The sequence below is a fragment of the Lissotriton helveticus genome, chromosome 1_2 (assembly GCF_964261635.1).
Source record: "Lissotriton helveticus chromosome 1_2, aLisHel1.1, whole genome shotgun sequence".
Taxonomy (NCBI): domain Eukaryota; kingdom Metazoa; phylum Chordata; class Amphibia; order Caudata; family Salamandridae; genus Lissotriton; species Lissotriton helveticus.
This window is the reverse complement of record NC_136058.1, coordinates 20,718,045-20,733,512: the sequence shown is the minus strand read 5'-3', so window position 1 is coordinate 20,733,512 and position 15,468 is coordinate 20,718,045. Positions and strand designations below refer to the sequence as shown.

General features: G+C 43.7%; 1 long non-coding RNA gene across 1 annotated transcript in view; it reads left to right on the top strand.

The window, feature by feature from the left end:
• The window catches only part of LOC144807746 (uncharacterized), a 125,226-nt gene that overhangs the window by 19,951 nt on the left and 89,807 nt on the right, over positions 1-15,468 (top strand). The window lies entirely within an intron of this gene.

Sequence of the window (15,468 nt, the reverse complement as noted above, 5' to 3'; positions counted from 1 at the left end):
AAGTATGAGTGTTTGAACGAAAGAGTGTTCTTCCGGCGATTCCTGAGAGGGACGGAGTGATGTGTTCTAGGATGTCTAATCATTGGCAGCTTTCCTGTAGTACAGAGAACGAATGAGACACTATAGCTAGGTGGATTGGGGTTCTGGGTACTGAGGTGGGTTTTCTGGTACACCAATACACACCAAGGTACTGGTTTCCTGCGCATAGTTCTGTGTATGTGCAGAATCTCTGCAACAAGGCACCCAACGTGGGGTGCCATGTTGCAGGCATTCTGCACATACACAGAACTATGTGCAGGAAACCAGGACCGAGGTGGGTTTTTTGGTACACCACTACACACCGAGGTCCTGGTTTCCCTGCACATAGTTCTGGGTATGTGCAGACTCCCTGCAACAGCTACAAGTTGATCTTGGCCCTCTACATTTAACTGTGATAATACAGGGCCTATGCCATGCCTTGAGGCATCAGTTTGTACAATGAATTCCTGGGAAAAGTCAAGGGCCTTGAGTACGGATGATGTATACATGGACTGTTTGTGGGTGTCATAGGTTTAGTGATAGGCTAATGTCTAGATAACCTTCTTGGGCTGCTTCTTGTAAGTCAGCTCAGTTAAGGGGACATCAATGGTGCCATATCCCTCAACAAACCCCATGTAATATTCAAAGACGCCCAGGAATGCCCTCACTTCTTTTGGGCTTTTTGGGGGGCTTTCAGACCAGGACAGCCTCTGTCTTTGTAGTGTAGTTCCTATATACCCAATAGGCTCTGCGCATTGGAATAGTGTATCATGCAGTTTAGACCTAGGACTGAAGTCGACTAGGTCTCTACCGAATATACGAAACTTAATTGTGTGTGAGCCAGCTAGCTCAGAGGTCACTAGAAACTTTCTCGAATAAACAAGAAGGGATTAGTTTCTAACAACCGCTTAAAACATGACAACTTTGTTTCCCAAGAATAAGAAATATATCTCTAGAGTCGTGGAACGAATAGATAGTTATTTCACTCAGTCAAGTGTGCATGCTTCGTTTCACCAGAGGTGCAGAGAAATAGAGAGACAGGCGTTTTCAATAAAAGGGTATTTATTGAACAGTCTTCTTTCTCAAGCATAAGAAATGAACTGCTGCAATCCTAATACTTGCTGTAAAGTACAGAGCATATAATAAGAAGAGTATTATAAAATACTAATAGTACTGTAAAAGCATGATATGGTTTTAAAGCCATAAGATACCTAAAATGCATAAAATACATACAGTGATAAATAATGACGAAAAAGTACTCAACTGGTGCTTCTAAAATACGCCTACCCAGTGTACCTAACCTAGGTCTAGTACAAGGGAATAAGTAAGTGAGGTGTAGCCTAGTTTTAGTATTAGTTGCTAAGAATCTATTCCAAGAATTCTCTTAGGGTCTAATCAGCTCCGTAACTTGGTTTTAGAATGTAGGAGGTCTTGTATCTTTCTCTCAGGACTCAATTTCCCAGCAACCCGTAAGGGTAGCCTGGAAACACTGGAGCTGGATTTCTCGGCAGGAGAAAGTACAGCGTCTCTCAGTGCGTCAGCTGGAGGGTCGGCTTCATTCGGCACTTGCTGCAGCAGGGTGCGTCGGGCAAGTAGATAGTCGAACTGCTCCAAACCATGGTGTGGTTGTTTGGGCAAGTGTGGGCATATTTATACCTTGAAGGTGCCGAGTTTGACGTAAGATTGGACATAATAACGTCATCAGAGACTTAATTCTCTGAAAACTCCATGATTTCTTGGATAACATAATATTCATGCAGGGGGAAGTCCCTGACTGCTGAAGGCTTGTTTTTCTAAGAAATCGTTGTAGATTTTCGGAACAAGTGGAAGTAGCCAAGCCGTATTAGGACTACTTGAGCTATGTCTTAATATGGTTATGATTTCTATGCCTGTATAAGGATACGATATTTTATACCTATATAAGGGCATAAATCATGAAAATTACACTAGGGTCCTAAAACGCTATACAACATCTTGACAAGGAGGGGTTACACCCTACCCCCACCCACGATGTGACCCAAGTATACTACATAAATCTGGTCTTTCTACCTGGCAGTTACTGGTCTTGATAGTCAGACCTGCTTGTTGCAGGGCCTGAAGCACTCCATGTAGGTCAAACAGTTGGTTCTACCAGGTGTTACTATAGCCACCTATGTAATCAGGGAAGCAGCAATGTAGGCCTCCATACCAGGAAGGACCTGGTTCAGCAAACTCTGGATGGCAGGTGGGGCATTATTGAGTACAAGCGGCATAATCCTGAACTGGAAATGGCCCTCTGGGGTATAAAAGGAGTACTTCTCTTTTGCCCCCTCAGTTAGAGCAAATATGCCAGTATCCTGAAGTGAGGTCAAAAGAGCTCAGGAACTTTGAATCATCCAATTTGTCAAGGAGTTTGGTGACTGAGTTGATCTACCTGTAGTCCACACAGAACCTAAGTTCTTGGGCAACGCCCAGTGGGAAGGCTTTGGGAAAAAGCAACATTGGGCTGGACCAGGTGTTACAGAGTGCACAAACATTCTGAACTCCTGCATTTTGAGGACTTCCTCCTTGTTGCTGCCCATCACTTTTTCAGACAGCCTGTATATTTAGTTTTTGACAAGCAGCTTGCCTGCAGTATCTACTTCATGGGTAAACAGGGGTGTAATCCCAGAAGTGTGGGAGAACAGAAAAGGACACTGTCCCAACAATTGGTGATAGTCCCACTGCTTTTATGTGATCAGGAAAGGAAAGAAGCTGAGACCTTCCGCTGGCCCATCTTTCTCTTTGGCGGTCAAGGAGAGGTTATCTCTCCTCCTCCACTTCATTGTCTGTCACCAGCAGCATGGTGTCCTCAGACCTCTCATAGTCAGTTTTGAGGCAGTTGAAATGGAGTAACCCTAAGTGGTTTCTGAGGGTGTTAAGGTCCACCAAGTAGATGGCCTCCCCCTTCCTCTCCTTAGCCTTATAGGCACCGGTCCAATGGTCTTGCGGGCCATTGGCTGTTCTGGTTACATCACTCACACTTGTTGGCAGAGCTGGACTGGCTACCGGGGGTTTTAGTGTGTTGCCGAGTTGGGGGCTAATTTCACTGCAGTGGGGGCTGATTTTGTTGATGGGAACCTGCGTGTGTTTCAAAATAAACAAAGCAAAACAATTATTTTTAGCACACGCAGGTCCCCATCAACGAAATCAGTCCCCAGCTCGGCAGCACACCAAAACGCCTGCACTGCTTGTTGGCCAAGCCGAAACTCCACCAGAGTGGCCTTCTGGTCAAAGGAGAGATTCAGGACTTCCCGGCTGGCTTCTAAGTTCTCAGAAGCCTTCTTCCAGAATTTTTGCATCTTGTTTCTGAAAGTTAGAATGTAGCCAACCACATCGTGGGGGTGCTCCTTGGGAGCTTGCCCCTGACCCTCCTTCACCAGGCTGAGAGTTCTTCTAACAAGAGGAGCTCAATTGGCTGAACCCAACTGCCTTTTGTAATACCTCCGGGTAGTCAAAAAGCAGGTATGATAAGAGGACATCCCATCAGGGCCATAGTCATGCCTTTTCGGGTCTTCTTAAGTCTTTCCACAAGCCCATTGGCTTGGGGATGTTAAGAAGCAGAGAACGTGTAGGTTACCTCGCACTCTTCCATCATAGACTCCATGTCTGGTGACATGAAGTTGGTGCCCTTGGCGACTTTAGTGGTCTTTGGCTGGAACCACCACTACCGCAGTCCCCGGAAGACCCCCAAGGCTGTGGTGAGCCCACCTGCTGGATTATGAATATTATCCTGGGTGGGAGGGTAGGCAGTGCTGCAGCAGTCTCACTGAGGTAGTATGTTATGCTCATAGGAGAGCCTATACAGCATTCTGCTGCTGGTAAAGCACTGAATAATCGTTCCTGCATGGTGTGACATTCACCATTTTGTGCATGCCACACAGTGCATGTACAACCATGCACTTGTGAGGGGCACATCATGCAACCCCTGCACCCACACTGGGCTGTTGATTCTGTAATAAGAAATGCAGATCTCGCCTCACCAGGCATCGCTGGCAGCCTCTGTGGCTTGAAGAGTTGGGTTTATCAGAGCTTCCCATTGGCAGTGGACATGTACAGCAATATCTTGGCTTTAACAGACCCGCTCACAGTCGTGAAGAGCCTAAAACTCCAAGACTTCTCCCTCTCTTGGGAAGGGAGATCAACTGATGCCACACCAAAGGTCCAGTGTGTAAGGGGCACCTCTTGGGGATCAGGAACGCACTCCAGCAGAGGCCAAAAGTGCTCAGGCAGGTCCAGTTGTAGGTCAGTTGGATAGATACAGGGGGCCTCTGGAGCATGGTATATCCCTGTACCTCAGAATGGGAGGGACCTCAACTGGCCCTCGGTCTTTCTTCAGTCAGGGATAAAAGGTGCAGGTCCTATCTTCCTTCTCAGCAATAAGGACAGCTGGAAGCTGGGTAGCAGAATAGCAGGGCAGCAGTTTACTATTCCCCCTGGCAGCAGAGCAGCACATCAGTCCTTTGACTGTATTATCCACAGGTCCAGAGGTGTACTGAAAAGGTAGATCTGATGGTCCAATATTTATTCTTGGTGCCAGCTTTGAAGTAGGAGAAGATTCTAAAGGTTTCCACTCCAAGAGGTATTTGGAAATGCCTGTCTCCCAGCCCTGACCCCACTGTGTCTGGGGACAGAAAAGAGTATTGACAAACACTTTGTGAGTGTGCTCAGGCAGGTTGAGCAAAGAGCAATTGTCAGCTACACCTAGTCATGTCACCCAGGATACAGGCAGCAGGAATAAACTGGTAGGGACAAGAAATTGCCAACTTTCAAAATGTGACATTTTCAGAACTGCGACTTAAAATCCAACTTTAGCATTAAAAAGGGTTTTAAATTACAATTCTTTAGACACCAAGCTCAATATACCTACTTGTTGCTAATTGAAAGTTAGCACTCATGAAATGTAACTTAATGTTATCCTATGGGAGAGGTAGGTCAAGTAGAAGCAAATTTTTCACTACCATGACATGTAAATCTTAAACGTACAAGTCCTCCTTTTTAAATACACTTCTATCTGTCTTATGGGCTGCTTAGGGTCTGCTCTAGAGATGATATATATGTATTCAAAATATAGGTTTGGGCCTGGAAAAAGTTTATTTTTCAAGGTTGAAAAGCCAGTTTAAACCTACAGACACAGGCTACAATTGCAGGCCTGAGACATGTTTAAAATGGCTACCTAAGTCGGTGGCACATCAGGTAAAGTGCGCAGAGTCTAAAAGCCAACATAAATGAGGGCGGAAAACAAACAAGAGGGTGAAGGAAAAAGTTTGCAGATGACCATGCTGAAAGGGCCAAGTTCAACAGGCACCATCTCCATGTCAACCAGGAACACTAAGGTAATCTCAGCTGACCCCCCCTACGCTAACTGGGGCTGTCTCTTCCCCGAACACTATACTAATCAACCTTGCGTGCACCCACCATTGGGGGACTGTGCCCTCCTGGGGCACTTGATATCTCCCTCGGTGTGCCCGCACTGGTAGCACTCACAACACTAAGAGACAAATGTTCTTGTGTTCTTGTCAACAAATCCATTCTTCTTGAGGCTAGTTTGGGATTGGGACCTTTTCCCAGGGAAACATTTGGGGGCCTTTAGGGAACTCCTTTTTATTTTCTCCATCCCCATTTTCCTCTATTGAGAGCCCTGACCACCCTTTTGCGAGTCCTCTACAGATACCTTCTTGTGCACCCTGGTGCTGAGTGGGTGGTCCGTCTCCTCAGCAAGGTCCCTGGGGTCAGAGAGTTTTAAAATAATTAGATGTTGGCACTGATCTGTAAAACAGTTGCTGAACCTGTGCTACCTGGCTAAAAATATAATGCACAGGCCATGGTAGTTCTTCACAACACTGCCCTTTATCCAACCATCCAGTGCCTTGCAATATTACTCTATATGATCTACCCAGGAATGTTGGAGCATCGTCTGCCATCCCTAAACTTCTGCCTATACTTCTCTGGAGTAAGCCCATATTCCTTGTGAGAGTGTCCGTCATGTGTATATACCTCATTCTGTCCCCTTCCCTAAGGCTATCACGGCATCCCTTCCTTCACTGGCAATGTACCTCCAGACACTGGCACATGAGTCCTCTTCAGGGACTGTGCATCTCTAAGGAAAACTCATTGGTACCCCACATCAAATTTAGGCACCAGATCCTTTAAAAAGTGGACCCTCCAGTCTCCAGTGGGTACTGGGATATTGCTGCGTCAATTGTTGCTGGATTCTGTTTTCATGGATCGCAGTTAAATTTCCTTAATGCTAATTTCATGGGCCAGCTTTTTTTCCTCCAGCTTAAGCCTGCCATCTGTAGCTAGAATTCCCTCTTTGCCTTCCTGTCCACCAGCTTCTCAAGGGACACACTGTGGGAGGAAACACTGCTCCTTTCTGTGGCAGGAATCTCCTATTCTGAGGCAAGTTGCAGCCCAGGGTCTATGGCCAGACTCTCCTCATTCAAGTCCAGCCTCTCCTCATCAGGATTGTCACCCCTTGCTCTTTTGGTGTGCACTGCATCCTCTCAACCTCCTGATAGGCATGGAGGGCTATATGGATGTCTAGCTTTTGGCCCTCCTACCTGCATTTAGTCCTCTCTCCTTTGAGGTCCTATGCAGCTCAGGCCTACTTAGCTACTCAATGTTGAGCAGCTCCAGCTCCCTTTTAGACAGAAAGGTGGGAAAACGTACATTTTGGAAAAGGGGGAAAAATACATTGCCAATCGAAAGAGAGTTAAATGAAAAGGTCAACTCTGGTGTCAAATTATTTATCTGGGATATTAGTGTTACATTAATAACTGTATGGCACTGCACAAACACAAGTACTGTTTCCCAACACTAAACACCAATGTGAGAAATTGGGTAATTGGAGACGAGGGTGTGAACCCTATTTAAGCAACAGATTTGGAAAACTAGATTACATTTAATACATTATTTGCCAAAATGACAAAAGCCCAATAAGTAGATCCAGAGAAATGCAATTTTAAAGATTTTGGAGAAATCAAGCAGTAAGAAGCAAAAAGCACTAACCACGGTTATCCGGTTGTGATAGACCAGGTTCAAGACAGAATTTCAGGTCCAACCACAATAGATCACAGGCTAAATACAGGTCTGAGCTCAGTCCGGTGACAAAGTACATTGTGGCCTGTGAATTGAGATGCAAAGTCCTTGTGTCGAGCTGCACGGCCCGGTGTTGATGAATCATCAATGAGGAGCTGGAAGGTGAGGTCCAGCATTGAGCTGCGTCACGCAGTGGTGAAGTCGATGAGTTTGTCAATAGGAGGTTGTAATGTGCGGCTTTGAGTCAATGTCAAAGAGGCTGCTGGCAGGAACTTGCAAGGACTTGCACTGTGATGTGTCTCCACTGTAGACCAGATGCGCCATGCTGTACCAGTTTTGGTTGTGAGCTGCGTCGTGCTGCGTCAAGATGTGTGGAGTTGTGTCAACCTCAAAGAAGTCTGTTAAGTCCCTGTGGCTTTGAACAGGGAACCAGCGATCTGAACTTTGAAGAATCCCAGAAGTCCTCGGTTCAAACAGGCAGGCTAGATTCAGTAGGGTAGCTCACAGCAGCAGAAGAGCCCGGTGCAGCAAAGGCAGGCCTTGGGCAGCAAAGCAGTCCTTGGTCAGCAAATAAGAGCTTGGGCAGCAAGGCAGACTTCACAGTTGGGCAGTATTTCTTCCTGACAGAGTTCACAGTTTCAGGAGTGATCTGAAGACATGGGTCTGATGGTCTAATATTTATAAATGGTGCGTTCTAAGTAAGAGAAGTTTCTAGAGGTTCCCCCTTTCAAGTATCTTGGAATTTCCAGCCAGCCTGCCTTTTCTCCATCATGGCTGCAGGTACAATGGACTAGTGTGAAGTTCTTGGTGAGATAGTATGGCTCAACCTATTAATGTGCAAGTGTGGCTCTGCCCAGCTACGCACCCATCCTGCCTGATATTGCCCAGTGAGGACCACCAAATCCCTCTATTGTGTGGCTGTCTGGGAGAAATATACAAAGGTAACTACTAATGACACCTAGTCATGTGACCCAGGAACAGGCTGCAGACACCAAATTGTTGGGGCATTAAAAAAATGGCATCTTTTTAAAAGTTCAAAAAGCTGTGCAACCCGTTGCCCCGCTAACCGTGTGCCACATTCTAGTTATCTTTTTAAAAGTTCTATTTTCATAATTGAAACGTAAATATGTCTTTACCATTAAGGAGGCTTTTAAAGTACAAATTTTCAGATATCAAACATGACTACTTTTTAAGCCTGGGCGTAGTGGGGCTACGCGAAGCTACGTGAAGTGGGCATGATGCTACGCCCGCTCACGCGCTTCGCGTAGCCCCACTACGCACCTCCCGCCTCCCTCCCGCCCTCCTTTACAGACATAAATTTAAGTATTAAGTGCAGTAAAAGTAAATAAAAGCACTTACCTGGTCCGCGGCGTCCCGGGGCTCCCTCTTCTATTTTGCGCCGACTTCTACCATCGAGAAATGCGCAAAGTTCCTCAAAAATCAGCCGAACTACGAATTCCGATTTACTCACCTGTTATCTGGAGAGACCTCAGTGCTGCATCTTTCAGCTCACTACTATTCCTGAAAAGTAAATTTAACTGAACTAATGGTAACTTGAATTTCTTTCCATAGGATTTCATTGCCTGCTATATAAAATATATATAAAATAAACAAATATAAAATAAAAAAAATATATTACGATTTCAATATTTTTAAAAACATTTTTTTTAATTCATATTAAAAATATGTAATGTAATTTAAAAAATGAAATATCTATAAATAAATACTTTAAAACAATGTAGTAAATTATTATTAAAAAAATAACAATTAATACATTTAAAAATGATCATTTACAGAACCTTTGAAATTCACTGAAAAAACCATAGGTTTCAGCCACGTTATAGTTCGGAATTAGCATTTAAAAAACCTTAGAAATTCACTGAAAAAACCATAGGTTTCACACATGTTATAGTTAGCTGGCATTTCACTCATACAAAACCATTGAAATTCCCCCGTTATAGTTAGTTCAACTAACTATAACTCGCGTGTCCGCAATGCACTGCTGATGACGTCACATATTACATCACTCATGATATGGTCAGTGACATCACTCATGACATCACTGATGACATCTCAAATGACATCACTGATGACATCACTGATGACACCATCCTTGTGAAAGAGTGGCAGACCTCCTCTCAGCGTAACCTTTGATACACACATTCAAAAATAGAAACTGAAAATTTCAAAACAATGGAGATACCAATACCAGTTACAACAACCTTTTCAGTAATTCCAAAATCTACATACACATCCACTCATTCACCAACAGTTCTATATAGTCACTCATACATGTACTCACTCATCATATGTACTCATACACCTATACATCCTGTTACACACCGATACTCATCCATAGAGTTACTCACACACATCCATTTACTTACATATACAGCTATACACAAACCACTACACTTACTTCTACAGAAACGTACACATACTTACTCTCTTAAAAAATCACTTATAGAAACACATACTTATTCATACAGGAACTCTTCCAATCTCTCACTCTCACATATACTCACTTATATACATCAATACTCACATATACTAGTTTAAAACATATGTACTTACTAATAAAGACACTATTGAGACAGTCATTCACTCATTAACACACCCATACACACACTCATCCACCCATACAGTCCTGCACACATGCTGTCTTAAAAAAAACATACAGTGGGTCACTCATTCATGCATCTATAGGCTAAGTAATATCCCCCACCAAACCATACAGACACTCATATTGATGCTCAAAAAACAAACTAATAACCCATTTACACACTCATGTAGCTCCTCACCAACCCACTCTGCCAGTTATGCACAAAGTGAGACACGGATACAGATATTTAAATATTTAAACAATACTGGTTAATACATGTATTCACTAAGATACAATTCATAAGTCAGATATACAATAAATTTTACAGAAAACCCCATCTATTTAGACACTTATTTACCCATTTATTCTTCCGTCGACCTTTTGATATACATATATAAAAAATATTTATTTTTCAGAAAGACACACATTCATTGGATGATGTCATCAATGATGTCACTTGAGATGTCATCAGTGATGTCATGAGTGATGTCACTGACCATGTCATGAGTCATGTAATATGTGACGTCATCAGCAGTGCAATGCGGGCGCGCGAGTTATAGTTAGCTGAACTAACTATAACGGGAAAATATCAATGGTTTTGTATGAGTGAAATGCCAGCTAACTATAACGTGTGAAACCTATGTCTTTTTCAGTGAATATATATATATTCCAGTGTGGCCCCGGTAAGGACTCACGAGGGCTCTGTAGGCGGTGCGTTCAGAGTGCAGCAGAGCTAAGCTGCAATTAATCCATTCCAATTCCACCAAGGCAGTAACTCGCGCACACTCAGGCTTTTTTAATAACATAGTAGCTATATCCAGTCACATTACTCAGTAATGTGACTGGATATAGCTGTTATGGAATAAAAACAACGAAGATTGCACGGAGTTGGTGATCGTCATTTAAGAAAGCCTGAGTGTGCGAGAGATACTGCCTTGGCGGAATTGGAATGTATATATATATATATTCACTGAAAAAAACGTAGGTTTTACACACGTTATAGTTAGGAAGTAGCATTTACAAAACCTTTGAAATTCACTGAAAAACCATAGGTTTGACACATGTTATAATTAGCTGGACATTTCACTCATATAAAACCATTGAAATTCCCCCGTTATAGTTAGTTCAGCTAACTATAACTCGCGCGCCCGCAATGCACTGCTGATGACGTTACATATTACATCACTCATGACATGGTCAGTGACATCACTCATGACATCACTGATGACATCTCAAATGACATCACTGATGACATCACTGATGAAATCATCCAGTGAATGGGTGTTTTTCTATCTGAAGGTTGATGGAAGAAGAAATGGGTATATAAGTGTATAAAAGGCTGCTTTTTTGGTGAAAAATAGATAGTATAACTGACTGATTAAGTGTATCTTAATGAATACATGGGTTAGTGAGTAATGTTTAAATATATACATTTCTGTATCAGTCTCTCACTTTCTGTATAAGTGGCTGCATGTGTTGGTGAGTAGCTATATGAGTGATACATGAGTGTCTATATAGGTTATTGTTTGTTTGATTATCAGTAGGAGTGTCTGAGTGTTTGAGTGTGTATGCTTCGTTGGGAGGTCTTACGTAGTGCATAGATGCATGAATGAGTGACTTACTGCTTGTATGTGTTGAAGGCAGCATATGTGCAGGACTGTATGGTTGGATGAGTGTGTGTGGTGAGTAGCTATATAGGTAATTATTATTTTTTTTTCTGAATGGGTGGATGAGTGTATATATGGGTGTGTTAGTGAATGAATGACTGTTTTAATAGTGTATTTGTGAGTATGTACATATGTTTTAAACTAGTACATATGAGTTATGTGTGAGTAACTCTATGGATGAGTGTCCGTGTGTAACAGGATGATCAGAATGTATCAGTGTATGAGTACATATGATGAGTGAGTACATATATGAGTGACTGTATATGTCTGATGTGTGTATAGATCTTGGAATTACTAAATAGGTGTGTTGTAAGTGGCATTGGTATGTCTATTGTATTGAAAATGTTATTTTCTATTTTTGAATGTGTGTAATAAAGGTTATATTAGGGTGAGAGAAGGTCTGCCACTCTTCCACAAGGATGATGTCATCAGTGATGTAATTTGAGATGTCATCAGTGATGTCATGAGTGATGTCACGGACCATGTCATGAGTGATGTAAAATGTGACGTCATCAGCAGTGCATTGCGGGCGAGCGAGTTATAGTTAGCTGAACTAACTATAACGGGGGAATTTCAATGGTTTTATATGAGTGAAATGTCCAGCTAACTATAACATGTGTCAAACCTACGGTTTTTTCAGTGAATTTCAAACGTTTTGTAAATGCTACTTCCTAACTATAACGTGTGTAAAACCTATGGTTTTTTCAGTGAATTTGCAAGGTTTTTTAAATGCTAATTCCTAACTATAACATGTGTTAAACCTATGGTTTTTTCAGTGAATTTCAAAGGTTTTTTAAATGCTAATTCCTAACTATACCGTGTGTTGTACAATTGTGGTTGAATGTGTGCATGGTTTCATCTCTCTTGATATACGATGGACGTCGGCTCTTTGATGTACAACAATCCTTTAACCCCTCCCACGCTTATAACGGAACCGTTCCGGCACGCCTATGCGGCGCAGATTTCGCACCTGCGCTGACGTTCAGAAGAACGGGCGGGGCCATGACGGAACCTCTCCGTCACCAGCACAGCCCACCCGAGGGCCATGACGGAGCGGTTCCGTCACAAGTACGGGAGCGCCGTGCGGCAGCCCCACCCCCTTAGCGCTGCGGCGGTATTGCTGCCGCAGCGAAGTGCTTAATGAAAGTATGGTGTACTTTTTGTTAAAAATGATAATGAAAAATTAATTATATTCAGGTGTTTCTTTACATAAATAATGGTAATATATATATATATTTTTTTTACCACGTGCGCGCCCGGGTGCGCGCACCTCGCGGTATCTTTTTTTTCACAATTAGTTTTTTATGCTTGTCAGGGTTACTTAGGGACCCCCTGAGAAGCTCTAGGGGGTCAGGGAGTGTCTACCATGCCTCCTTCTCATGTTTTGAAACTTTTATGTATATCGGGTTAAACGCCATTTTGAGAATGGGTGCGCGATTGGGTGCGCGCACCCCGCACCTTTTTAGAAAAAAAATAAAGGATTTTTTTGGCCTTGGGGGTCCTTAATGGACCCCCTGAGAAAACCTAGGGGGTCTGGGAGTATCGACCAAGCCTCCTTCTCACGTTTTGAAACTTTTATGTAAATCGAGTTAAACGCCATTTTGAGACGGGGTGCGCGATCGGGTGTGCGCACCCCTCAACTTTTTAGAAAAAAAAAACGTTTTTTTGGGCCTTGGGGGTCCTTAATGGACCCCTTGAGAAAACCTAGGGGGTCAGGGAGTGTCTACCTTGCCTCCTTCTCACGTTTTGAAACTTTCATGTAAATCGGGTAAAACGCTATAAGCGCCGTGCGCGCACCCGAGCGCACACGTTGAGTCATGTGACACAAAAACAACACTTTTCATTGGTTCATAGTAGTTTCAGTTCTAGAATCTTCAGGAACCTCACCCATTTCCCTTACTATCTGTTTCAGTCTTGTGGAAGAAGGACCCTCTCCAGCTTCACTTCCAAGAACTTGAAATGGCTGCCAGAAAAGATTTATCTTCATCAGAATCTGATGACCAACATCGTGTTCCTCATCGGCGAGTCAAAGAATCCTTCATTTGTCAATTTTTTCACTGTCCAGAGCACCAAAAAAAGGTGAATCCGCCGAAGGTCACATGCAACCTTTGTGACAGAGTTCGTTCAAGGGGAAACCCTTCCAAAAAATATTCCTTCTCCATCCATCCAATGATTAGGCATGTGAGGCAAGTTCATCCTCCACAGTTTGCGAAAGCATCCACCAGAGACCTGGCCACACAACTGTCACCAGCTGTGGCCAGCACTTCTTTGACAACACCTCCATCTCCCTCAACTGCCGAACTAGACCTGAGGCCATATTTAAAGAAGGTGCACATGAGGTGCAACAAGTGCTTCGAAATTCTCGTGTACTCAGAACAGAGCCTTGTGCTTGTTGAAAAGCGCATCATGGAGCATGTGTGCACGACAGGGCGATTTCAGTTTGCGTTTCAAAAAAAACAAAAAAAATATAAAACTTTGAAGAAAAAAAAATACAAAATAACAAAACAAAAAAAAAGTTATTTTCAGAACTAAGTCATTTTTCCAAAAAGAGCTCTATTTCTTACGCACTGTGTCATCTTTATTTTGAATGAATGTGTAGTGTATAAATGACTAGCTGAAATGAATGACAAAGATGGTGTAAGGGACTGAGCAAATGAGTGAGGTAAAGGAAGTATGGTGACTGAAGAAAGTGATTGAAACAAGGGGGCAGATGTACGTTACATGGTGCATCTCTGCAAATCAGCAGGGATGCGCCAAGTAACCTACGACAAGCAAAACCACCCATGCGCCACCACTGATGTGCCACATTTACAATGTGGTGCACCATGGGGCAAAAACGGCACAGATGCATGACGCATCTGTGCCGTAAAGGTGTCGCATTGCTAGAGTTGCGTCGCATGCGCGATGCAGCTCCAGCAATGCTCCTGGGGGGCCCATTCAACTAATGCTGCATCAAGCCTTATGCCTGCTTCAAGCAGGTGCAGAGTTTTGACATAGCATTGGCCTAAAAGTGACTGAGTGAAATCTTGCAGATTTCACTCAGCCACTTTTAGCAGGCGTTCCTGCGCAGGAACGCCCCCCGCACTGGAACGCCTCCTTAAGGCGCAGGGCTTTACAACGTGACGCATCTCCCAGATGCGTCACGTTGTAAATAGCCCGCACCATGGCGCATCTTTAGCACCGCCGCTGCGTTACACAAAAAAAATAATAATCATTTTTGGGCCTTGGGGGTCCTTGTGGGACCCCATGATCAGGCCTAGGGGGTCAGGGTGCTTCTACCCTGCCCCCTTTTTGTGTTCTACACGTTTGTTTTTCTGCTTTCTTGTGCCTCGGTCTACCGAGCACAAGATGGCTGCCAACACTTCCTGGTTTGAAGTGTTGAAAGCCAATGAGCATGCAGCTCGTGCTCGAGAAGTTTTAGAACTCAAAAAGGGGGCAGGGTAGAAGCACCCTGACCTCCTAGGCCTGCTCAGGGGTTCCCACAAGGACCCCCAAGGCAAAAAAAATAAAAAATTTGGGGGGGGGGGGAATCATGGGGTGCGCGCACGGTGTTTTTTTTGTTTTTTTTTTCGCCTTGAGGGTCAGGGTGCTTCTGCCCTGCCCCCTTTTTGAGTTCTACACTTTTTTTCTGCTTTCTTGTGCCTCAGTCTACTGAGGCACAAGATGGCTGCCATCAATTTCTGTTTTGGAGTGTTGACAGACAGTGGCAGCCAATCAGCATGAAACTCGTGCACGGCAAGGTGCGCGCACGGTGCGCACTTATAGATATATAATTGATTTCAACTTTAATTTTCTCAGGAACTACTGGAGGGATTTACACCATTTAAACAAAAGCGTGATCTGCGTACCAGACCCTACCATGTCCCCAAATTTGGTGTAATTCCGTTCAGCGGTTCGGGCTGTAGCCGTGTCTAATCGTCCTATGGAAATTAACATGGGGAAAACACGTTTTGGGACCCCTCTTTTTTCTCGGCCCCCGCTTGACGAATCGTACCGAGACTTTCAGGGAAGGAGCAGAGCGGAGCGGGCCATCTTCTTTGAGAAATTCGCGGAGATTCATCAACCGGCGCCAAAGTTATTCCCAATAGAATGTTGCGGATTTCCTATGAAAACTAGGTCCTA